General features: G+C 36.2%; 1 long non-coding RNA gene across 2 annotated transcripts in view; it reads right to left on the bottom strand.

Moving 5' to 3' along the window:
• Positions 1-3,292: 3,292 nt before the first annotated feature.
• Positions 3,293-24,479, bottom strand: part of LOC127478755 (uncharacterized) — a 48,724-nt gene continuing 27,537 nt past the window's right edge. The window contains exon 7 of one of the 2 annotated variants that reach the window (XR_007907330.1): positions 3,293-3,414. This is a non-coding gene — a long non-coding RNA (uncharacterized LOC127478755). Of the gene's footprint in view, positions 3,415-6,187; positions 6,569-24,479 lie in introns of those variants that run through there. The other variant, XR_007907329.1, reaches the window with a different exon arrangement.

The raw sequence follows: 24,479 nt of genomic DNA, 5'->3' as shown, positions 1-24,479 counted from the left end.
ATCTGTATCCTTGCTCCCCTTTTTGTGCATATTTTCTCTGCACTAACCCACTTTCCTCAAAAGCAAAACCTCTGTTTGATTCGGGGAAAATTTCACTTAAGATCCCCAAATAAACCAGCAGGACAGTTTCCAGAGGAGGAGTCAGGAAGGAAAGCTGATGGAAAGCATCATGGAAGGTGGTGTGTGTGTCCCTACAACCCTCAGCACAGGTGGGTGATTTGCAGCAGCCCTCAGCTCCCACAAAATGTAGGAATTCACTCTCAAAAGGCAGGAGGGGCAAGGCCACACTTTTATCTTCCTCTACCTCCTGCTCTTGTTTATCCCAGCTGGCCTCTTTTTATGTTTTTAATTTTAATTTTGCTAAAAAAAAGTATATACTTTTTTGATGCTAACACCATCCTCAGGACAAGAATAGCAGAAATTGGATATTAGAAAACATATTTTACTAGTTCTATTTTATAGTTGTATAATGTTATGCAGACCTAGTTTTACTTTCTTATATGACACCCTGGCTGCACAACTTTAGCCCTGTGACTATGAGGAAGCTTTTTGGTTTTGCCAGCCTGAATAACTGTTTAATGGCACACACCAGTTGTAAAAAAGTTCTTAAACATGAACTGCATTTGAAAAGGAAGTGTTAGTGGGACGAAACATTTTCTTTATTACTTATTGATTTTTGTAGCTTGGTTAGATAATTCTTGGGCCTGTTAATTGCACTAAAAAGTAGGTGTCTGTACTAGAAAAACCTCTTTTATCATGGTGGACTCCGTCAAGCTCCGGAGGAGAAAGAAGAATATTATATTAATGGGAAGAGGTGAATGATTTTGTTTAGAATTAACGTACTTTTAAAGAATTTGAATTAAGCTCCTGCTGCTCCACCTGATTTTCTGCAGTGCTGTACAATCTGATAAGTAAGTGCTCAATTTCCCTGTTTCTCTGTGTGTTGAATAATCCATGGCCATGTATATAAAAATAACTTGGCATAAAAATAACTGAGTAAATTTCTTACTGACAGTTGTACAGAAACATTTAACCTAAAAGTGATGTTATAATTGCTTCTAATCATAGCAAGTGTCTACTTTTTCTGGACTCCACTGAAAATCTGATCAATGAATAAATATAAATGTAACTATAAATATGACATACTTATTTACCGATATTTCTGTGCTGAAATTCTATATTCTGGAGATTTTTTTTTATATAAGACAATTTGACCTTTATTTTACAGGCTGAGATGGTGGTGTTTGATATCTCTAGGCCCAGTTTAAGTGAATCCTGAAAAATTTTAGACACATCTTCATTTACTGCCTTGACCTGCAGATCTCGTGGTGCCTCATAAAAAAATCCACAGGACTTTAAAGTCAAATAAATACTCTTAATTTATGTTCTACCCCCTAATCAGATCACAGCAGAAGAGTGATATAATGTGGGATTCTCAGTACATAGTTGTAAATAGGATATTTTTACATTTTCATGTTTCTAACCATTAAAGAAAAAGGGTAGATGGGAAATGCTGGCCTTGAAAAAACAGATATGCTGGGATTTAGCTGTAGTGTTGTCCCAGATGCCCTGCACTGGACTATTCAGTCTTCTAGGATAAAAGTGTTGAAAACCCAGTGCAGTTACAGGGTATCTGCTGTGACTTGTAAGCAGCCTTTTATCTTTGTGCTTAATAGTCCAAACAGTACTAAAAGCAAATAGAAATTCTGGATTTAAACTATTATAAAAGTAGTAGCAGCAGGTGCTGTTGTAGTATTTGTAGTGGCAGCACTAGTATTTACCTCTCTGGGATATTAGAGACAAGGTAAGCAGCTGAAATCTAAATTAGGAACCCTTATAAAACTGCATTTATAATGTCTGGAGTTATGTATGATAGATCCATCCCTTCACGTGCTGTAAAATTCCCTGTTGGCAGCAAACCAGCTCTGCTGTTTATCTTCCCCTGTCCATGTTTCCTTGCTAGGATTGCCCCGGTATGCAACAGACCTTACAAAGGGAGGGGATGGCATGAAAGTGTCAAATTCAGGATCATTTAAGAAATAACCTCCCCAAACCCTCATTAAATCCTTCAGAAGTGATGTTTTGGATCCATGAGGTGCATGCACACCCCCCAACTCTTGACAGCAGATGAAGAGGACTTAAAGACTCTTGCACTGAATTGAATTACAGCTTGCATCAAATACTAAATGCAAGGTTTTCAAACAGAATATACTTTTTGCAAGGGTTCCTCTATAATAACAGGAATTGCCAGGTTGCTAGGTTTCCATTCACTCTTCCATGCAATTGCCAGTCAAATGATTGCTTTCTGTAAAAAGTTATAATTATTATAATCAAATACAATTTAAAACTTATGCTAGGTGGGATGATGTTACAATCAGAACCACTCTCTGAGCTACAATAAAATCTTTTGTCAGTGCTTTTCTTATGAAGTCTGGTTTTCACTGGGTTTTTAATTTATTCATGACTGTTTATCCAAACTTCAGATGCACTTGTGCATAAATATAATTAAAACATATTTGTTTTGCATCTAGGAATAAAAAGATAATTGGGAGCGTAATGAGTTGAAGGTCAGAGCAATCACACACATTTTTACTTAGTTCACAGTTCTAATCATAAATATCTTTGCACATGCAGTATTTCCTGCTGCTTTGGGGCACTGGCTCACAACATTTTCATTATTCCCTGTTTTCAGTTTATAGTCTCCCTTCATGTATTTATGAAGATTCTCCCAGTGTTTGCAATCAATAGTTGGAGCGAGTTTGTTTGTCTGTTTGTTTGTTAAGGAGCATGGAACATTTGAAGTCCTGCCTTATTCTCCTGTAAGTATATTAATGGGTTGATTGGATAGGGATCCGTGGTCTGAGGGGGACAGGCAGTTACTCCTCTTCAGTTTTAGGACAGCTCCTGCACATTTGATAATCACTTGGACTACACAAGGCTGCAAACAATCTGATCTGCTTTGACAACGTGACCTCCAGAGAGCCAACCCCATTTCTCCTGCTACTTTGTGGTTCTGTTCTATCACACCTCATATCATCAAGAAACCCCTTGTGTTAGAAGGAATGTTGGTAACAATTAATATGCAATTCTCATCTTGTAAATTCCTCTGTACCCATGCTGCCAGAAAAAGAACAGATGTTTGTGTTATCACAGCTGAAAGCTGAGCTGCTCAATGAACAACAAAAAGCAAATCATTATGTTACAATCCCTAATTTATAATACAAATCAAGCACTAGAGAAGTAAAAATTGTTTGGCATTTAATATCATGTTATGTTTTTACTGAAGTCTAGAAGAGTAAATGCTACAGAAACACCATTTTTAAGGTGTGTAAGCAGGCCAGGTATCAGAGGCCCTGCTATCTGATGTTTTGGCCATACACATCCTGAAAGAGGCATATTGTTCCTATGCAGAATCTGTAAAGGACAGAGGGAAACAGATTTACTCTTAAAAGTTAATTTAATTCTGGTAAACCACCCATTCCATCTGTCAGCAGGAATATGGTGTTCTGTGATACCACAAAAACTGCGTAAAAATTAAAATACACTCTCGAAAATTGCATTAAGCTGATGCTTGAAAGGTGAGATTCCCTCCATCTGTGTGTGATGCCCAAGTATCAGGCTCTGTGGTACCTACTCCAAGCCCATGGCACATTCTAGTGCACACAACATGACTCCAAACTATAAAAGGAAGTGATTTAACACCTAAAAAGAACCGTTGCAAAGTATGGAATTGTTTATTTAGATGTACCTCTTGTACCCTGTCACATTAACTGAGTCCATCAGTTGGGGACTTGACTACAGAGAGATTTGGACAGGATGTCCAAACCCAGGTGATTCAGCACTAAGGCTTCACTGCTTTCTGGGTGTCTGACTGTCTTTTGCAAATGGAACTAAAGTACGTTACAACTCTGATTTCTCAAAGGCAGCATGGGAATGATAAAATAAGGAGCTAAACTTGGATCTCCTGCAACCCCATCAGTTCTCTCCCAACCCAACGTTTGCTAGTGAATAAGAATCAAAAGACGAAGGAAACTAGCACTTCTGGATATAACTGCAATGAGGAGAATATAAGAATTAAATAAATCACAGATATAGTGAAAACTAGACCACATTTTTTTGAATTATTTTCTATTGTATCACCGAAAAGTTCTAGTAGTGATCGAAATAAAGAAGTAAAAGTTTACACTGTTTCTTGCTTTGTATGAACTGTTTCATTGATTGCAAGGTTCTAGAAATGAAAAATTGGTTTGTTCACTGTAACATTTTCAATGAATCATATATAAGGTGACACTGTGCTATTATACTACAAAGTCATGTAGTAGAGAAACATAATGACCTCTCTGGTAATCTTACAGTTTTCAATGGAGTATCCTCATACAGCAGTAATTTGATATTTTGCAGTTTTAAAATGTAATTGAAAGCATTTTTATTGGATACATTCTCATTACACAGCACACAGCCTTCATTTGATAAAGCTGTTTAACAGCAGATTGAAAATGAATGATCAGTTAGAAGGGAAAAAAACACTGATGAAAAAGGGAAACTAAAAAGCTTGGCAAAATTTTAATCACTGTAAATTTTGCGATAATGACATTGCTCTTCAAGGTATTCTGATTTTTTCTTTGCCAGCACTCAGAACTCTCTGTGTTCCATTAAACGCTTCACTGCAGCCTTGCAAGGGTTCTCAAATGTAACCTGGCAATTCACTCAACCCACACTGAAACAGCAGCACTGGCTCCCTTTCCCTGGCTGCTCCCACATTTCTCCTTTTCCTTATATATGTTTTCCTTCCCCACCAGCTCATTTGCTGTCAGTTCTGAGCAGCTTTAGAAGTACTTACAGACAACAGGTAGAAGTTCAGCTGTCTTTCTGTTTTGCCAGTCTTTGCATCTCTTACTTCTTGTCATTTTTCTTCATGCCTTTCAGCTTTCCTGATTCCAAAAAAGGAGCTGGCATCAGTTTTGTGCCTCCAACTCACTCGAGTGAAGTGGAAGTTACGTGTTCCTTAATTAAGGGTGATGTGCATTTTGAATTTGGGAAGTTGGCCTAATGTCATAAGAACCAGCTGGCTTTGATAACTGGTTGTGTACTGTGATCCATTTATCTGACTCAAATAGAAGAGAATGATGCCAATAATTCAAAATAGAAAACTCTTAAACTGCATATTTTTTCTAGTAGAATAACAAACTACCATAGATAAGAACCCTGCAAGAGGGATCAAAAATAAACTTATTAGGAGACTCATCATGCTTCATTTTTTTTCCTAAACTGTTTCTAGGATAAGACTTTTGTTTCCATGCTAAAGCAAGTGATAGGAATTTTGAATTCTTGTTTTGCTAATCTCTAGATGTTAAATGTCCCTCAGTTTTGTTAATTTGTTTCTGCACTTCCCCTGAGACAATTCCAATTTCCACAAGCCTGCTTTTATACTGATTGATTCAGAGACAATAGACTGAAAAGGTATAAAACCAAACAGCTTATAATAGAAAAGTAATGTTGGCTGCTGTAATTAAAGACAACCTTCTCTCACTTAGCAATAAACTACATTTAGATTTTGTCAGTAATTGGCAAATGAATGAGCAAACAATATTACACATTTTGCACTTCAAGTTTCGGGTCTCATCTGCTCTAGAAAACCTCTCTGTCTTATCTGATGCAGTGATGATGAACAGATTTAGGGTGTTGGGAAGCAGAAGGAAAAGAACCCAAACCATGTATCATATAGAAATTCCTCTGCTTATTTGAGCAAGAGAAATGTAGACAATGCCTCAGTCTTGATTTCAAGTTCAATTTTTTCTTTTTCAGTACCTGTAACTTCCTCTCACGCACTTCTCCTTTTCTTCTTGTTCCCTGAAATTGTTGTAGTCACCCACAGTCTCCCGTGGTCTGAATGTTCCTGCTCTGTACCCCTTTTTTGTTTGATCTGTGTATATTTTTTCCATTAATTCTTTCATTGCTGCAGTGTCATGGCTTGGGCTGGAACTGCAGAAGTCTTCAGAAACGCCTCATCAGGAAACTGTGTAGCCCTCCCAATTTCATTAATGGGCACAAGTGTCAAATATTAATTTTCCTATTATATTCCTTTCTGATGTTCCAAACAGTAAAAAATATAATGCAATTAATCTAGTTCTTTCAGCTTTTAAAGCAGAAAAACTGGTAATAAATAATTCATGATGACTTGCTTTGAAATTTCTTTTCCTTCTTTTTTTAATGGTTCATTTAAGGGAGCAGAGATAAAGTAAAAGCACGAGCTGTAGAAAACACAGCACTGGAGGATATAACTGCACAAATATCATATGATGGTCTCCATCCTCAGCACTTCTTTGTACGAAATATGTGGATTAATTTAGGCCAGTAATTAAGACAACAGATCAGAACTCCCTGCCTAGATAATGGCTGGGACATTATTATGGAGGGTTACTGCTGACTCATGGAAGGGTTTGCTTAAAACTGACATTTGCCAAACAGCCAAATTCTAGAATTCACTTACACATCAGGTTTCCTGGAGATCCCAGTGCAGAGCCAAACAGTGTTGAAATCTGTATCTCGTTGTGTCAGATGCAATTCTCTGTAAAGGAAATAGTGAAGGATTCAGAGAAAGCCTCACTACAATGGGACAGAAAAATAGCAGTATGGATCTTGAGGTTCTGTGTTTGGGAAATAAAAGTTATGTCGTAATTCTAAGAAGCAATATCTGATATCTTCACTAAAACCTGGCTGATCTTCTTTGATTTTTTTTAACTGAATGTTTTTGCTAATAAAGGAATACATTTGAACAGAAGAAAACATTGGAAAACAAGGAAAAGGTAAAGCGGGAGAGGGCAAAAAAAAGAGAAAAAAATGGGAAAATATAACAGAAGTAGATTTAAACTTTGAAAATTTGCAGGTTTTTGGCTTTTATCAACAGGTCAGTATGAGAAGGAATATGGCAACTGAAATAATATCTTGAGAAACAGCAATGAAAGATGATGATCACTGAGGCAGATTTAGGAGATTTCTACTGCTATTTAAGAATATTAAGAATTAATTTGTTATTGGAAACTTGTGCATGATCCTTATTTTGTTTCCACAGTGTAAAATGACTTGCTGCAATAGAGCATTTCAATCTGCAGCATGGATTTATCAGCATAACCACTGCTGAACTCCAGCTTGGCAATCCTAGCTTTCTTTCCAAATATATATTACAAAATTATTTATATGGAAATATATAAATTTTCTACATGTGCTCGCTCTGATTTTCCCATCCGAGCCATTTCAAAAAATACCCTCTCCCTTTTCAAAAAGATACCAGTAAATGCAGAAAGGGAGAGAGATGTAGAATGTTTGACAAGACTTGATCTGAATTCAAAGGCTACTGCTGAGTATTTAGGAGGAATCATTAAGGTTTATTAATTTCTGGGGTATTTGCTGTTTGGAACAAGGAATTCTCAGGACATGAGGTGACAGCCCTGCTGTGGCAGCATCACCAATGTGCTTTCAGCACCAGTTTCATGGATAGATGTTCTTGCAGCTTCTATTTTCTGTCCTCATGCATTTTTTTCCCTCCCTAATCTGTTGCAAGGGAGAGAAGTGCAGTGATAAATGGCACACAGTGGCATAAACATAACCAGGGGCTGCCAAGGATACCCTTGGAAGGCTGTGGCATAAGTTACACCTTTTCCATAAAGCCTTAGTATATGATCTGATGTCCTCTGCTCTGTGCAGGTCCAGGCTGTTCCATAAATAATGTGAATTCCCTCAGTCAGAGGCACACAAATAGTATGTTACACCTATGCAAGGAGCAAATGATTTTTTGAAAAATTGGGCTCTTAAACTGTATTATGGATAACAATTCTCACCATCGTCGTTCATCCATCCAGATAAAATGGTACCTATTTCCTCCTTAAATGTCAAATATGTAATATGTATTTTGAAATAGAAAGGATACCTTAGGGTACATGCTAATGTACTTCCTTCAATTACATTTTATGATTATGACCTTTATTCCAACAATAATTTAATGTTTTAATTAAATTTGCAACCATTTTCATTGCTGCAAGATGTCCTTCATCTCTCTGTACTGTAATTTAATGAAGTGATTTTCAATCACAATCAGCAATATCTAACAATAAATTTTAATACCATTTCTCATGAGTCTAGGAGGATCTTTCATGTTTTAAAGCAAACTTCATATCAGTGCCATGGCAAGGAATAATTCCAACCTTTACTGTAAGCACAGAATACACATTTTCAGTTTTTTCAGCCAGATCTTGGGATGTGGAATAATCAATGTTTATTCCAAAAAGAGAGTTCTTATAAAAAAGGACCTTTAATTAAGAAAGAGAAAAAAAATAAATAATGAAACTGTTCCAAAAGGGATAGCACCGTGGTAAAGAATGAAAAAATGTCCATTAGTAATCACGATGTCTCTTAATTTTGATTTATGGAATTTTTCTTTTAAAAATTAAAATTTCGATGCAGGTTAATAACAGGCAACAAAGGTGTACAGAAAAGGGGAAAAGATCACCAGGAAGAAAGGGTCAGAATATTTAATTTGGAAGAATAAAATAAACTACTGCTGTATGTTCTTTCTATAACAGCAGCAGGTAATGAATTCTGCACATTTTTGCATATTAGGGGCATAAGCACAGCAGCAGAAACAGAAAAAACATTTTAAGTATTAAATCATCAAAAAAAACGAAACAGGTTTTTTGTCCCTTTCTTGCACATTAATTTAAAGTTTCTTGGAATAGTCTTGCCCCCTTTTTTTGGTATTTTAACAAAAATGATTGCAGGGAAAATCAGGGAAATCTGAGTTGGTTTTTAACTTGGAAAATACATTGCCTTGAAAAAAAAAAAAAAGAGAGAGAAATACTGAGAACACCTAAATGTGAGGAAATGTTGGAAGGGTCTGATAACACAGAGTTTTAAATTATAGTACCAGTGCCAGTGCTGAAGCCAAACCTGCCAGGAGCTGGTTTCAGGACACGTCTGTACATCGGGGCACAAGAACAGATCTGGTCTTGGGCCTGGAGATGGTGGTCAAAATCCCCTGGAAGCAGCTAAATTAAAGAATTGCAGCAGTTTGCATTGGTAAGGTGAAAGAGAGAGGTTTTCTGAAGGCAGAAAGCTGAAGTGCTGGATGGAAATGAGAAGGTTCCCCAGAAGGGAAGGTGTAAAGCAGGAACACGATGGCACATGTGGTGACAGTAAAAAATCTGGGTTGCAATGATGATGAACAGAACTGAAGCAGAATCTCTGTACTGATAAAGGCTGAAGAGATGCCAAGAAATAAAACCTGGATTTTGACAAAATATAATGAGCCTTGTAACGCAATGAGCCCTATATAATGTCAAGTAATTTAATTTTCTTTACGGCATTCTTTGAAGCCTTATGTAGAACGAAGGTACCTTCTACCATGGATCTCTCAAATCCCTGTTTCTTGGAAGGTGGTGAGTAAATTTTATTAGTTACATCAGTGTAACTTGAGTTTATACTACAGTGATATGCTATAGGAACCTCTGGGCTGAATTTATACAAATTGACTTAGCTGGGTAATAGGAAAAAAGCTAGAAATTACTTAATTCAGTTGTATCCTCTGCAGACCAAAAGCAATCAGGAACATACCTAAACAGAATTATTAGCTCCTGAATGTTCTCTGCTCATCTCATGTGGTCATTGGGTTCAGTGCAATTATTATTTCCAGGCATAAGTTGGTAATGAATGAACAGGAATAATTGCTGTTGTGCTTTAACAGTTTCAACCGTACTCAAAATTCGGTCTCTCAGCAGCAGGGAATTGTCTTGTTTTCAGGTGGTTTTGAGATGCATCTGTACTTGTTACCAAATGATCCTCACAGCATAAGGGCTTTTTTCCCCCACTTCTACTGCTTCTTAATTTTAAAATGTATGTAGTGTACACGCAGACTCCTCTGGTAAAGAACAGGAGTGATTTATCGACTCTCTATCGCCTGAGCTGCTTGTCTTTTCTGATTCCATGAGGTGTAAGTCCCACTTTTAACAAAACAGCAGGACATTTTTCTGGACAGACTCGAACAGCAGTTTATTTTGCTTGTTTTTTGTGCAAACAACAGACAATATTTTTGTCCTAAGGGTAGGTTTTATGTTTGATTTCTGCTGCCTCTAGTTGTGAAATCCTCCAGAGGACCATTTACATAAGACAAAAATTGATTCTCAAAAAATATATCAGAAATGCCAGTGTAAGGAGAATGCATAATCTAGTGTATGAAAAGAATAAAATACATCAGCTACTTTGTATCAAATATTGGCATTAAAACTATTGTTTTTAAAGTATTCATCTGTATCTCTCAGTTTAGAATGAGTCAGTGACCTCTGCATTAAAAGCCTTGTTTAGCAAGATCATCGATATTTATTGAAAAGTTCAATTAAAAAATACAGAACAAAAGAAATGAAAAGCCTGCTATAATGATAATCCTGCTAGAATTCTGAGTGCTGTAAAACAGCTTTACTTGTTTAATGCAGTTGTTGATGTGGGATTGAGAAGGTGAGTAAAAATGTTCTAAAATATTTACTTTAAAGGGCTTATCTATCATTTTTTTCCACACCTCAGTTCTTCCATATCTGAAATGGTAAAATTAATGGAATTTGGATGTTAAAATGATCAGGTTATCTGCTTTAGAGAGTTCAGAGATGACTACAAGTTGTGAGAAACATCTGGGCAGATCTCTCCCAGCTGAGATGGAATCTTTTACTTCCTCTTGAACTCTGACCATAAATACAGATGTTACTGGCTGAGATTAAACAGGAGAAACATTTTAATACTCCAAACTCTTTCAAGTACAAAGGCTGAACTTGGTAGTCAGGAATCATGTGCCCAGCCTGCCTTCTGCTCTAAGCCAAGCTTTTACACCGGGCACTTATGGGATATCCTTCAAAATTAAGGTCAAGCTAATTAATTTAGAGCATTTTATGACAACCAAATTAATATTAAATGAGTTAATCGTGATTAATGTTGTTACGGAACAATTAAACCTGATAGGATCATTCTTTTAAGACTTGGTTCAGTTTAGAGTTACCTCATAGTATGAGCAGATGTGTTTCTGAGCTAAAAATACATTTCATCAGTTGAAGCAACGAGTTTTGTGAGAAGTGGTACTTAAACCCTCAGATATTTATAAGCAGCAAAAAGTTTCTGAAGCTCAATAGGTTTTCTGCTCTTTGTAGTAATCCCCTTTTAACAGATAAACTTGGAAATCCTAATCCCAGTCTCTTCTTGCATGGGTTTCTTACAACTGAAATGTATTTATTGATTTTGGTTGAGTTGCTTCTCACCTAACTGGGGACAGAACAAACTTCACGGTTTGCATTTAAAGTCGAAATACGTCAGAGTTTTGAGGTCTTAAAAGAATTTTTTCTTTTTAAAGAATTCACTTCAAAAAATCTGGGAGAAAATGATACATCTAGTTGTGATAACTAGATATATTTTATGACTCACATTTTTTAATTGGACTTAGTGAAATCAGCGACGTGTAAAACATTTACTAGAAATCTGTTTGCAAGGTGTTGGTGTTGGTGCCAAGATCAATGCCTATATTTTTCTGTTTCTGCCACAAGCTATTTTTCATGCAACATTCCATTTTTTTGGGTCCCATAAAGCATAATAGAATTTTATAAGAAATTTAGAATGGGAAATAAAAGAATGTTCCTACTGAGAGTGCAAATAATTTCCAACATTTTGCTTTACTACTGGGTAAGTTAGCAAAATATCATTCCTAGAGTACGTGGTAGATAAGTTATTAGTTTTTACTTCGCAGATTTTTCTTGGTCTCATGTAATGGATTTCTCTTAAATGTAGCATAACTAAGTCATTCTAAGTTGTCCTGTAGCCATTATTGCTTCAGCTTTTTTGACAATTGCATTTTTCCAGCAGCTCCAAGTAATATTTTTCAATACAATTCTGATGCCTTTTTCTAGAGAGCACCTGTGTTCTTTCAGACAGGTAAAAGGTTAGCACAGCTGCCTGAAGAGCAGATGGCAGCAGCAAAGCTTTTCATTGCTGACATGATTATAAAATTGCTGTCTCATAAACTACTGATCGATCTATAAAGCTCCACCTGAATATTTTCAGAATTTTGCATCAGAGATAATTTTTATTTCCCATATACATATGAGAGATATTCTAAAAAAAACACATGATCCTGCAATGTGCACCTTCCAAAACATCCAAAGTCAAATTCCAAATGGTCCTATTTTCAATTACTGCAAATTCTTATTTTGCAGTAACACCTACCACAAAACTGCCATTAGTTTCAACATTTCTGAGACCGATTTTCATGGTGTTTTAAATAAAACTGGAACACTGTCCTTTAATGTTGCTTCTCTCAAGTAGTAGGAGTAAAAAACAATATAATTCTACAAGTAAAAAAATTACATTCAGTCACACATCATTCTTTCTCAAGTTGCTTTTTTGTTATTTTATGTTATATTATCATAGAATATCTCAAATAATGAGGGACCCATAAGGATCAAGTTCAACTTTGTACTCCTCAAAGGACTACCTAAATTTAAACAGTATGAATCAGAGCAGTGTCCAGATGCTCCTTGAATTAATTCTGACAGTCTTGATGCCTATATTATATTATAATATTATATTATATTTTTAATGTAAGTTGCAGCAATGTGTACTAGAAGCTGAGTCTGGGATATCTGTCAAATACGGTCTTAACATCCTTCTAATTTATGATAAGCAATATTTTGCAGACGTTTTCCACAAAAATGCAAATGCAAAGTTACATATTCCAATGAAGCTGATCCTTAGCAGTTATATCTATTATTTAAATTCATATTCTTCTAAAGCACCGGGTGCCCTGACCTATTCTGATTTTTAAGGAACCTGCAGAACACTCTGTATTACTTATAAAACGTAATTAAATTCCTTTCCATTTATCCATTCATGGTGGCTTAAAAGTAAAAAGCCATAATCCACCTTATTGCTTTTGTTACATGCTCATTATTTAGATTTTTGTGTAAAATGTCATTATTCAGACTGCTGACTGAATAACTTTGAAGTCTGTTGTGTCCTATTAGCAAAGCTGCTCATTATGCAGGGTGGGATGATTAATGGAATGCCTTTGCCTACCATAAACTAGTGTTCAGATAGGAAATAGCATAGAAATAATAATAATTAATTAAAAACTTAATTACAATTTCCTTGCAGGGATTGCAACAATGGTGCTGGTAAAGAAAAAAACCCCAACCCAACCAGAAAGATACACATCTATGTATGTTCTTCAACAGAAATCATGTATATGTTTTCTTCATACAGGATAAATAAAGATTTCAATGGGGACATAATGAAAAAAAACCAAAACCCCTAATGATTTTCTTTTCCTAAAGAGTCAACCAAGATTTCCTTATCAGTCAGGTTTGTAACACAACATGAAAATAAGAATTTCCAGCTGAGTTTCACAGCATTTAGTGCATCAGTCAGTCTTTCAGCTCTGTGAGAGTGTTCAATTCTGCTCAAATATTCCTAGTTTCCACCATTACAAGTAGCTCCTTCTGAATAAAGCAGGTGACTCCAATTTTGTTTCTGTAGTTACTTATGGGAGTTTTTGATTAATAGCTGTTTTACACGCAGGACATTTAGAAGATGTGCATTCTTTCTACAAAAGTCACGTCACTAAGTGCCTTTACAAATCCCTGGCAGAATTTGTGTACTCCCAGTTGCTGAACTATTTCTTAAGTTAAAATGGAAACCAGCGTGAAGTCATCAAAGAAAAATGAAAAACCTACTGAAAAGCCACTGAGCTAAAGGGAGCCTATTTTTAGTTTAAAGGAAGTCCATATGTATCATGCTCTGCACCACACTTTAATCATTACCCTCATCAGGATGACAGGTGATGCCAGGAAAATAAATAAAGTCTACAATAAGAAATTAAACTGCTATGACAGAATTTAAAGGCCATTAAGCCTTCTAATTCTGCTCCTGTTTTTCCTCTACAAACATCCTTCCTCCTCCTCCACAATAAACTGCCTGTTCAAATTCAAGGATACACTGTAGGGAAGGATCAGTAAAGATCAACATCAGAAACCAAACCAAACCAAAATAAGATCAGCTGTCAATGTAAAATTCTCTAGCCACAAATGGAGCCTCAGGAAAAGAAGAAATCACCTGTACTATCAAGAGCATATGGAGAAATGCCTTTTGTCAGCAGTTGCTTCTGTTTTACCAAAATAATGAAGTAATAAGATGCCCACTCTGTGTCACTAGATCTAGATTCTAGATCGGGAAATACAATAATAACTTAAAACACACACTGCAGATTCCTTTCTTAGTTGTAAAGGAAAGCAGTCCTGCTACCACATTAGTACTACAGCCAGAAAATAACTGTCCACATGTGTCCCATTTCCAGGAATATTCCAGTACCAGCAAGTCCAAACAAATGTGTCTCAAATTATGCTTCCATGACTGTGTTGTTTATGACTTACCTGCTTCACAAGTATCAGTGCACTTTGAACAATCACGTGGCATTTAATTAACTAACAATAATCACTGTCTACATGCAAATTAACTACTTATTGGAGAAATAATTTCATGTGAAGTGTAGTCATGTTCTCTTTATCAATTTGACTGACAAACATTAATCTGCATTATATTAGTCCTTCCAATCTAAATTAACATCTGTTGATTTAGTTGGACTTGATACAACCACAATACATAGACTGTTGCAGAAGCTGAGTGCAAAGCCCACCTTCTTCTTTAAACTTCAGGTGGTGAAAATACTTCAGTTTCTCAGATTTTGTCTTCAGGTAACACAAATCTGAAAGTCCCAATGGGTTAGACAAGACTGAAAGTATTTTTGGCATCTTTGATCTAAGTTGTGGGGTTTTCCACCTGTACTGCAGAGCTGCCTTTAGTTGCCTAAATTGCATTTACAGCCCTTTGTGAATGTGTTTAAGCATTACTTTTATCCCCAGTTTAGGGATGGAGAAATGAAATTGCAATAAACTGAAATTACATGCCCCACATATACTCCCATTCTGCAGTTCTCATAAGCATAAAAATCAGTGGTATTTATCAGCTCACCTAAAGCTGCATGACTTTCGGTTCTATTGCTGTGGTACTTTTTATTTAAAGTGTTTTCTTGGACTTGAGAGCAGAGGTTATACCTTTCCTGGCAATAGCATTCTACAGCCAAATATATACAGCTATAATGGTATTTTCAGTAGTTAGCCTATTTTTTCCGTTTCTTAATATCACTCTGCTTTTAAACTTTTATAGCTTAACCTCTTAAATTAGTATCTTCAGCATTTCACGCCTCAGAAAAATGGCTCTTGTAACTGTATACCCAATACTGTCATCTATTAGAATGCAGCACAATTATTCAGTTTTGTTCCTTTTTTTATTGCTCTTTCTCTGTACATTTACTTATTCTACAAATATAGAGCAAAATATTATTGTAACCATCTCTCATAATGTCTTGAATCTAGGCACACAATCCAAAAATGTACCATGTTTGCTCTTTTCATGGCATGCTCATTAGAATGTGAAGTGCTGTCCACTGCTGGGAAGAACACTAACAGTTAATAACTTGTCCAGTCATTTTTAACAGCTTAGAACTATGGGAGATACAGATTTTATTTATGTGAATTTAACACCTTAGAACTATGGGAAATACAGATTTTATTTATGTGAATTTGTTGACTGCTGAGAAAAAAATGAATTATTACCTTTAATACATATGATTTCCAACTGAAGTGGAATTAAAGGAAGGAATCAAAGCTGGACCTAATGCCACTGCCCTTTGTGTTCTGTTATTTGATTTCATTTTAGACTAGATGCCTGGAGTCAGGAACCTAACATGGCTGCAGGTGAGTCAGTGGCTTTTTGCAACTGATGGGGTTAATAGCATCTCTTTTTTCTTTATTTCAATAAATGAGGTTAAAACCAATTCCATTTTGTAGCCAAACTGCAGCAAGAAGACTTTGTCAAACAGCAGCAGAGATTCCCAGGCAACTAATTAAGAGCCAGTGCCTTTCCACAAAGGTGTTCTTGGCCACAGATGTGTCATTTTGTGCACTGTTGACTGCGTTTATTTGCTATGACTTTGCAGCCTCTTATTAGAAAGACATTTTATTTTTCAAATGCCATCCACTCTAAATTAGTGGAGAGCAGGTCTCCGAAACTTGGAGTGTTTCCCAGACAAAACACAATGCACAAAGCTCTAAGTTGTTCAAGAAATGATACCAGAAGTTAGAATATGTTCTTGATGAAGCTGTGAACTTCAACTGGTAGACTTCTCACAGGAAGGCTCAATCCCCCTGCTTAGTGGGGTGAATGCCACTTCCATCTGTTGTATTGTACAGAAATAAAATAAACCTCAAAGAGAAAGCTCTTAACCTGTTTGTTTTTGCTGAAATGAAAATACCAATTCAGCAAGTCATATTTTGGAAACAAGTCTCCAGTAATCATAACATTTTGTTGGATGCCAGATGGCCTGCTCCCCTGGTCTGCACGTCAGAATAACTAAATGCTTGTCTTTCTTAATGTAGCATTTTAGGGTAGCAAATGAATATGTAAAGTCATTAAAATTAGAAGCTCTGAGATGAAATCTCAGTGCTACTGAACTCAGGGACATTTCTGCCATTGACTTCAGCAGTGTTATGTTTTTGCCACTGCTGTATCCTAGAGTTGAAAATACATCTGTTTTATTTTGACAATGGCATTTCAAGACAAGTAGATTGTTACATGTTTCCTCACATTATTGCTTTCCTCATATTTACAGGTTGGTACCCATAAAACATACAACTGATAACCTGTAAAAAAGCAGGTGCTTCAAAAGCTTTCTAAAACAAAAGTTTCATTTAAAATGTTTCTTTGAAAGCTTCTTGGAACTGAGTGATCATGAAGCACTCACCTGCCAAAATGTGGTGTTTTGGATGTGGTTACAAATGCACACAGATTTCACCCAAATTTTAAGGTCTCTAAAGAATGGTGTGATTAAAATAAATGTGCAAGTTTCATAGTCAGCAGAGTGAGACAGAGAGGCCTTTGAAAACTTCTTGGAGTGATTGCTGACTGTCTGTCCTGGGAACCTGAACTTAAAAGCCACGGCCTTCCTTCATATAGGATATCAAAACCATATCCCTGGACTTTAAGGATACTAGATGTGTTTACTATTGAAAATTCACAAAAAATCCTTGAGTTAAGAAGTTAGTTAAATAGGATCTCTCTTCAGGATTTTACCCTTGGAAAAAAAGGTTTGGAAAACTTTGCTCTTCTAAAAATTAATGTACTGACAGTAACCACTAAATGGGTAAGAATTTAAGGCAGTGAATTGCTGCTGGGTTTAACTAGAGCCAAGCCCAGCTTCCTAGGATGTTATTTCATTGCCTGAACTGGATACAGCTTTCCCCCCCTGTGTATGTGACACCAGGAATGTTGTAAAAGCATTGCTACATTGGAATGGTGTTTCCAGTTATCCCTCTGGGTGTGTGGACGGGACATGTTTGGACTGCCAGCACGGGACATGCACCAAAACACCAAGGCCTCCACCAGATTGGCAGCTCTAGCACAACATGAACCCTTCCACAGGGCATGCCTTTGGAAAACACCTGCTTCTGACACTGAACAGCATCTGAATGCTGACTCAAAAGGGCCAGAGTCTGGACTAATGAATTATACAATAAACTCCTGTCATTTTAGCCTGTTCTTTCAGCTAATAATAAAGTACTAGACAACTATTGTGCACCTTTTATTGTCGTGCTACACTGCTACCATCTGGGTTGTCATGCATTGGAGCATTGAAGATGAGCTGAAGAGTGACTGTTGTATATTTAGAAAGGATTCTGTGGCTAACTTTGCTCAAAATTGGGCATGTAATGAATGCATTACTGCAAAGCAGGGAAATAAAACCTATTATGGGCTAGAAATGAATCATCCTAATGGCAAATCATTTTCTAAGCTGCAGTATTTTCTCTGTTATTGCTTTGCTTTAAACTTTGGTGAAAAGCAATTACTTTATTCTTTCTCTTTACTTTTATTGCTGGTGATTCTTATGCTAATTTTCCCCCTTTATATTTGATTTGATTTTGAAAAGCTTTTTGGAATTTAAGATTAAATTGAATTGGTGATACTGCCCTGTCATCTTCACCTCCTACCTTTCTTATCCCCACTGCCCACTCTGGGTTCTGAAGAATTCTTAAATAGAGCAAACTCAAAACTATCACATTCTAAACTGTTTCTTGTTCTAAATAAATGAGACAAATCAGCATCCTCAAAATATCAGAATAATAGAAGTTTGGGGTTTTCTTGGTAGTTCTTTTTTTTTTTTCTTAATGTTAAGCTTATTTTTGATTTAATAAAGAAGTAAAAGTTCCCTGCATTTGAAAAGTGTTCTTATATGAATTTTTCCCCTTGAAGAATGGCACATGTGCATGTCAGTGAAATGTGTACACTTGTGAGACCTTTGTTGTCCTATGTGCCAGTGGCTTAGGTGGGTATAAAACATGCAAATTATTTTCTTGCAGTGAAATTAGTAACTGATAATTTTCAGATTAAACAAGAATCCCTTAAATTAAACAAGAAATAAAAATCTGCAAACAAACAACTTAAAATTCTACCCACAAACCTAGAGGTGATTTTTTACCCATTCTTTTTTTTTTTCTTGGACAAAACCATTTTAGAAAAAAAGGTATTTATTTATTATCAAAAGTCACTAAGAAGGCACAGGACTAGCAAGGATTTACTTTGCTCAAAACTTCTGGCATGAGATACAGTGTGAGAATTCATATGAATTAGCACTTTTAGATGAAAGTCTTATTATTTAAATGCTGGGATTTTGTGTATTTTTTTCATTAGTATTCAATGACTTGGGATTAAATTTCAAAACTAAAACCCTCATGATTTTGATCAGCACATCCTTTTAAACTCTATTGCTAGAATGCATTTGAATGAATAAAATCCTGTGAACAATAATATGCTATTGCTTACAGCTTCAAAAACAATATGCCTGAAAGCACCCATTTTAATTTTAAATCTTAAAGCTATCAAGATTGTTCTAGGTATCCCATGACTGAAACATTCCATCTCCTGAAAGTCCAAGCAGAAACAGGCCATTATGCTACCCTGAACTCTCCTCTTGGATTTGGGTTCCTTGCTTGGACCTGGCTGAAGAGCAGAAATTAAAGGCAGAGTTGTCCAAGGTCCACTCTGTTGTCAAAAGGGAAAGAAAGTCTAAGTGCAGATCTAGAAAATTATCTGTATTGTGATCTTTGTATTAGTCATGGTTGGGTGAGATTAAATCTCAGCTCGCTTTAAAACAGATTAATTCAGCAGTTGCTTTCCTGGAAGAAATCTGTGCAATATACCTACAAATGGCTGCGAGGAAGCTCTCGATTTCCTTACCTCAGGAAGATGAAATGATGCAGAACCAAAAATGGAAATTATACTTTTCCTAATGTTGGGTCCAACACAGAGGCAATATTTTCTAAAAACCATAAAACGTTACAAGGCAGTAATGAAATACTTTCCTGTAGGCTTGAGGGCAACCTTTGATGCAAGTAAAACCAAAGATGTCCTAAAAAAATCCTTGAAAAAGGCTCCTTGTTTTCCTCCCCTTCCCTGAACTCTGGCCTGGGACACCATGTACTGTTGATGGCTGTAATGTCAGTGATCACTGAGCTTTCATTCAATTTATTTTGGAAAATTTAGGACAAAAGACAAATCCAGGCCTCTTGCATAGGCCTCAGGCAATTGTGTGTGCTTTATTTCAGGGCAGGCACTGCAGGTTAGCTGAAACATTGCAGGAACAATGATTGTCTCACAGTCACAAAGGTGGCAGTGCCACATCTTTTCCTGCTTTCTGATGGAGCTTAGGTGAATTGCAAATATAAAAAAAAAATTAAAATTATTTATCTAAAAAAACCTATGGACATAGGTAAGGTTTTCATTCTTTTTATGTCTTTGGAAGTTCAGAAAATACAGCTGTAGCTAGGCAATCACCATGGTGAAAAAGAGAAATATATCCTTAAAATTTCAAGAACTACTATCAATTAGAAATCAGAGAGTCTTTTTTCATTCATATTAACAGAAATTTCTTTGAATCCTCACTGCTTGCTTAAAGATCAAATAAAAGACATTGTGACTGCCAACGAACCATGAGATGAATGATTTAAGATAGATTTTCATTCTGACCACTAATTTAATAAAAAGGTAGGTTAACACCTAACAATCCTAGGAACAGCTTATTTTCATAGAACCTCTGCAGCACTAATGATTATGTTCTAATAAAAGGCTATATTTTTCCATAATCCATCTAATGAAACATGTAGTTTTCCATAAAACAGGGTTTTTAAAATATATAAATTTATCTCTGAGTAAATGTTGGAAACTTGTTTAAATACTGAAAGAACTGAAGCACAGCAAAAGTACTCTTTAATATCCCAAATTTAGCTTTGCTTTTATGATTTGGATAAATAAGAGCAGTTCTTTTTGTTAATTTTTCTGAATGTTAAACCATGACTTTGAGGTTGTTTCTCAAGAGTTTCAATAAGAGTAGTACTGTAATACTTATTTACAGTTTCAGCCCAGGTTAAACGTGTGCACTGAACACTTGTAAAAGTAATCAGAGTCTTGATTAATGTTTGTCACTGTGCTGTTCACAGGGGTTTTTTGAGTTTTACCTACCTCTTAATATTTTTATTAGATTTAATTAATTTTATCAGCTTTATTTTAACTTGGTGTGACTAAAATTAGAAACACTACAACTGCTGCCAACTTTCTGAGATTATCCCATCATCACATATGGTTTAGGCCATCCTTGTGACATAAAACCAGAGACTTCAATTTGAGTTGTTCCAAGCAGCTGAAATCATAGAATGCTGCAACCAAAGGGTTTTTATTTTGTATGTAACATTTTAGTTGCATTCGAAGTCTAAAGGGCCATTATTAACATTTCATTCTGAAGAAGCAATTACTTCACCATAGATGGGTGAACAGATAGGAGAACAAGGTCCTTTCTAATTTGATTGCACATGATGTACTCTGTGATTACATTTTGTTCAGCAAGGCATTCAACCAGGCTTTAATCAGAACTTCTACTTGTTTTTAGAGCCTAACTAGGAGTCTTTCTTGCCTTCTAAATTTTACAGGAACTTCACCTGCACAAAATGAGAAGCACTCCTGTGACATTTCCAATGGTGTGGAATTACATTTAGACTCATAATTTGTATTTTATTGCAAGATGTGCCCTTATTAGGACACACAGGATTAAGGGTGTGAACCTCTTATTACAGGTATCTGCAGAACAGAATCCTCTCTCTTCTCTCTACTCCCCCTCTTGTCTCTCTCCCTCTCCTTATCCCATAAGTCAAGATATCCCTCACAGTTAAGAGTCAGAGGTGAACAAGCTTTGCTTTGCTGCATCCAGTGAACACTCACTGTGCTGTACTTCACTTTAGCTATTAAAATAAACAAAATCCTTTCCTAGAAAAAGCTTTCTGAAAGGACTCAGTACTTCTTTTTAGGTTATTTGAGCAGATTTTCAGAACCACTAGGAGGATACTTAAAATCTTGGGGAAATAATTGTTAACTGCTGGTCAGTAAAATAGATTATCAAAAGGGATCTAATACATACCTGTGCATTTAAATATATGACATTTAATCTTGAACATTTGAGCATGGTACATGGAATAACTAATTCCCAGCTTATGTGGCCTTATAATTGAGTCATAGTTTCAGAAAGTAGTGAAATAACTCAGATCTGTGATTCTGACTTAGTGTTATGTTTCTGAAGATGATTTATCACAGTTAAGCAGTGATGCTACAGTCCTTCAAGGACAAACCTACTGAATCCACACAGATCTGCTGAAACCTTTAAAGTCACACAGAAGCAGGCGTTGTAGCAGGTAAGGAGTTAATGTGTAAAATATTAACAGCCCTAAAGTTCCTTTCTGTCAACAACGTATAGGCTATCCTTTTGAAACCTTCCAGCTGTAAATATTAGTTCTGACAGGAAGGGTAATGGAGACCAGGCATCATGTGCTGTCTCTTCTTTGGGCTGGAAGCCTTTGAACGCCAGAGGCTGCACAAAGAGAGTGGGGAGAGATTACAGGAGACATTTTCAAAGGCATAAAGAGTTCTGAAGGACCCAGCTCCCATTCAAAATCAATGAGAGCTGGACACCTAATTAGCACGGGTACTTTGAAAATCTCCCACTCCTTCTCTTTTATGCAAGTTCCTTGCTATAGAAACAGTACTGAAATAGAAATCTAATTGGGAAAGGCTGTGACTGGGAAACAGAGGTGAGGAACTGAATTAACTGCATATTTCAAGACAGAAACTTTTTTTGGACGTGTTCATTGCACTTGCTGTTGAAATCAAAATCAAAATCTTCACCAGTATGCAAACTCTCATCTTTTTCTCCTTGAATTTCAGTATTTGGACCCCAAAGATGCCTTGTCTTTAGAAATGACTGTGTCATTTTCAGCAATATTAGTTTGCTTTATGTTATCTTGACATTATTGTTGTCTGTATAAAACAACATAAAGGCACATATCTGTTTTTAGAGGGCAATACATGTTCAGCTTGCCTGTGCCTGATAAAAGGATTCTTTGATAGGCAAGATTGTGTCTGCTTTCAAATCCCAAGGGAACAGTTACAAGAAAGTGGATGATCATTGCCTTCCTGCCACCCTCCCTGTTCTCTCAGGTTTGAACCAAGACCAAGGAATGACTGGCAAGCCAGAACATTGCATCTTCATTATCCTCCAAGATGTAAAGTCAAGGGCCAGATAAAACCATTATGCTTTAGAAGTTGGGAATAGGAGAATGGAGAACCCAAAGATGCTTTGGTGGGGCCTGTTGCATGTGTATCTGCATTATTGTATTATCTACATCCACAAACCAATTTGTTTCAGTCTTAGATATGACTGCCCTTGGACACAGTAAGAGCAGAGATCAGGATTTACACCTCCTTGGCAATAGGTATTTTTTATGCCAGAAACAATTTTGATCTTTCACCCAGAAGAAGCTTTATTCTCTTTGCTTTAAATATAATTCTGGTTTTTGTCATTCTGCCAGCTCATTCGGAGTCTCTGGCTTCGTGCCTCGTTATGACACGTTTTCAACTTGCCAATAAAAAAATCTGATATTGAGCCATTTTGGCAAATGTCTATTATCATCTAGGAAGAAAATTAGGGTCCCACTTGACATATGCCTCTGGTTTTAATCAAACTATTAAGACTCTGATATTGATAAATTGGCCAGAAATTGCTCAAACAGTGACTACTGCTACACTACCACTGTAATAATTAGTTCAATGACAAGAATTACTGTGATGCAGCATGGCAATTTTCCCTTTGTCTTTGAAAAGAGAAAATGAAGCAGGCAACACCTAAACTTTTGTAAAATAACTGTATGTTTTAAAATACATTTGGTTTACATTGGGTGAAACCAATCCTTTCTGTCATCACTTGATTATGAAACAATACTTCATTAGGATGTCTTGCATAAGGGGAGTCAGCCTGGAATTTATTCCCTACATCCAGCTAATCTCTCTTGATTTAAGATTTTAAAAATTTCTAGGTAATTGCCTTCTGTAACCCTTCTCACTATTACTTTCATTCAGGTATGCAGACAGATAAACAAGAGAGAGAAAATGGGCCTTATGACAGAATTAATCCTATAAGACCTAATTGTTCCTGTGCTGGTTGATGATTCACAAACATTTCACAAAACTTCCTCTTACCTGCTTCCTCATAGAAAAAAATTAAAACTATAAAATTATCAGGACTCCAATCCAATATTGTTTTATTGATGTTTGTCACTTAGAATGTATTTTCACAGCATGGGTCATAGTACTAATGATAATCTTGCATCTTTCAATGCATACAACTCACTGTACACCGTGAAACAGGTAAGTATGTCAAAGTTCTCTGACCTTTTAGGTATAATAAAAATGTTTTAAAGAACAATTGGAAGGAAAACAGTACTGGCTTGCTAATAAACATTTTTTTCTTTTTTAACAGCAGGATTTAATATGTGGATTTAGGAGGGAAATTCTTGTAGATCCTAGAATTTCCAGCACAAGCATGGTTTTGATTCATATAAGTCTCACACTTCAGAAAGTCCCTACTCCTGAGTGAAATTCTACCACCAGCACATTGTCATCCCAGAGCCTTCAGGACAGCTTCAATGTCTTGTTTGTCTTACAAAGGAGAGCAGAGTTTGGATCAGTGAATTCAGTTAGGAATTACTTGTCATGGTGATATGCAGCTGGATTTCACTTATCATGCTTTTATTACAGCCTTCTGCAGCCAGATTGCTTTTATTATGGTTTTGTACATGGTTACATTTTGCTTTGTAAACTGGGGAGGTAGTTGAGGATATTTCCCACAATCCATTAATATAATGATACTCCTGCTTCTCCCACTTCACATTAGTGGGGGAAAAGAATTCCAGCATGTGCACTCTCAGCAACACAGTAGATTTTTAATGGGTCTAATTTAAGAATATTTC

The sequence above is a fragment of the Manacus candei genome, unplaced genomic scaffold (genome assembly GCF_025592945.1).
Source record: "Manacus candei isolate 608988 ecotype Guabito, Panama unplaced genomic scaffold, ASM2559294v1 h1tg000062l, whole genome shotgun sequence".
Taxonomy (NCBI): domain Eukaryota; kingdom Metazoa; phylum Chordata; class Aves; order Passeriformes; family Pipridae; genus Manacus; species Manacus candei.
Note: the sequence above shows the minus strand (reverse complement) of the source record. Positions and strands in the feature narration are given on the sequence as shown.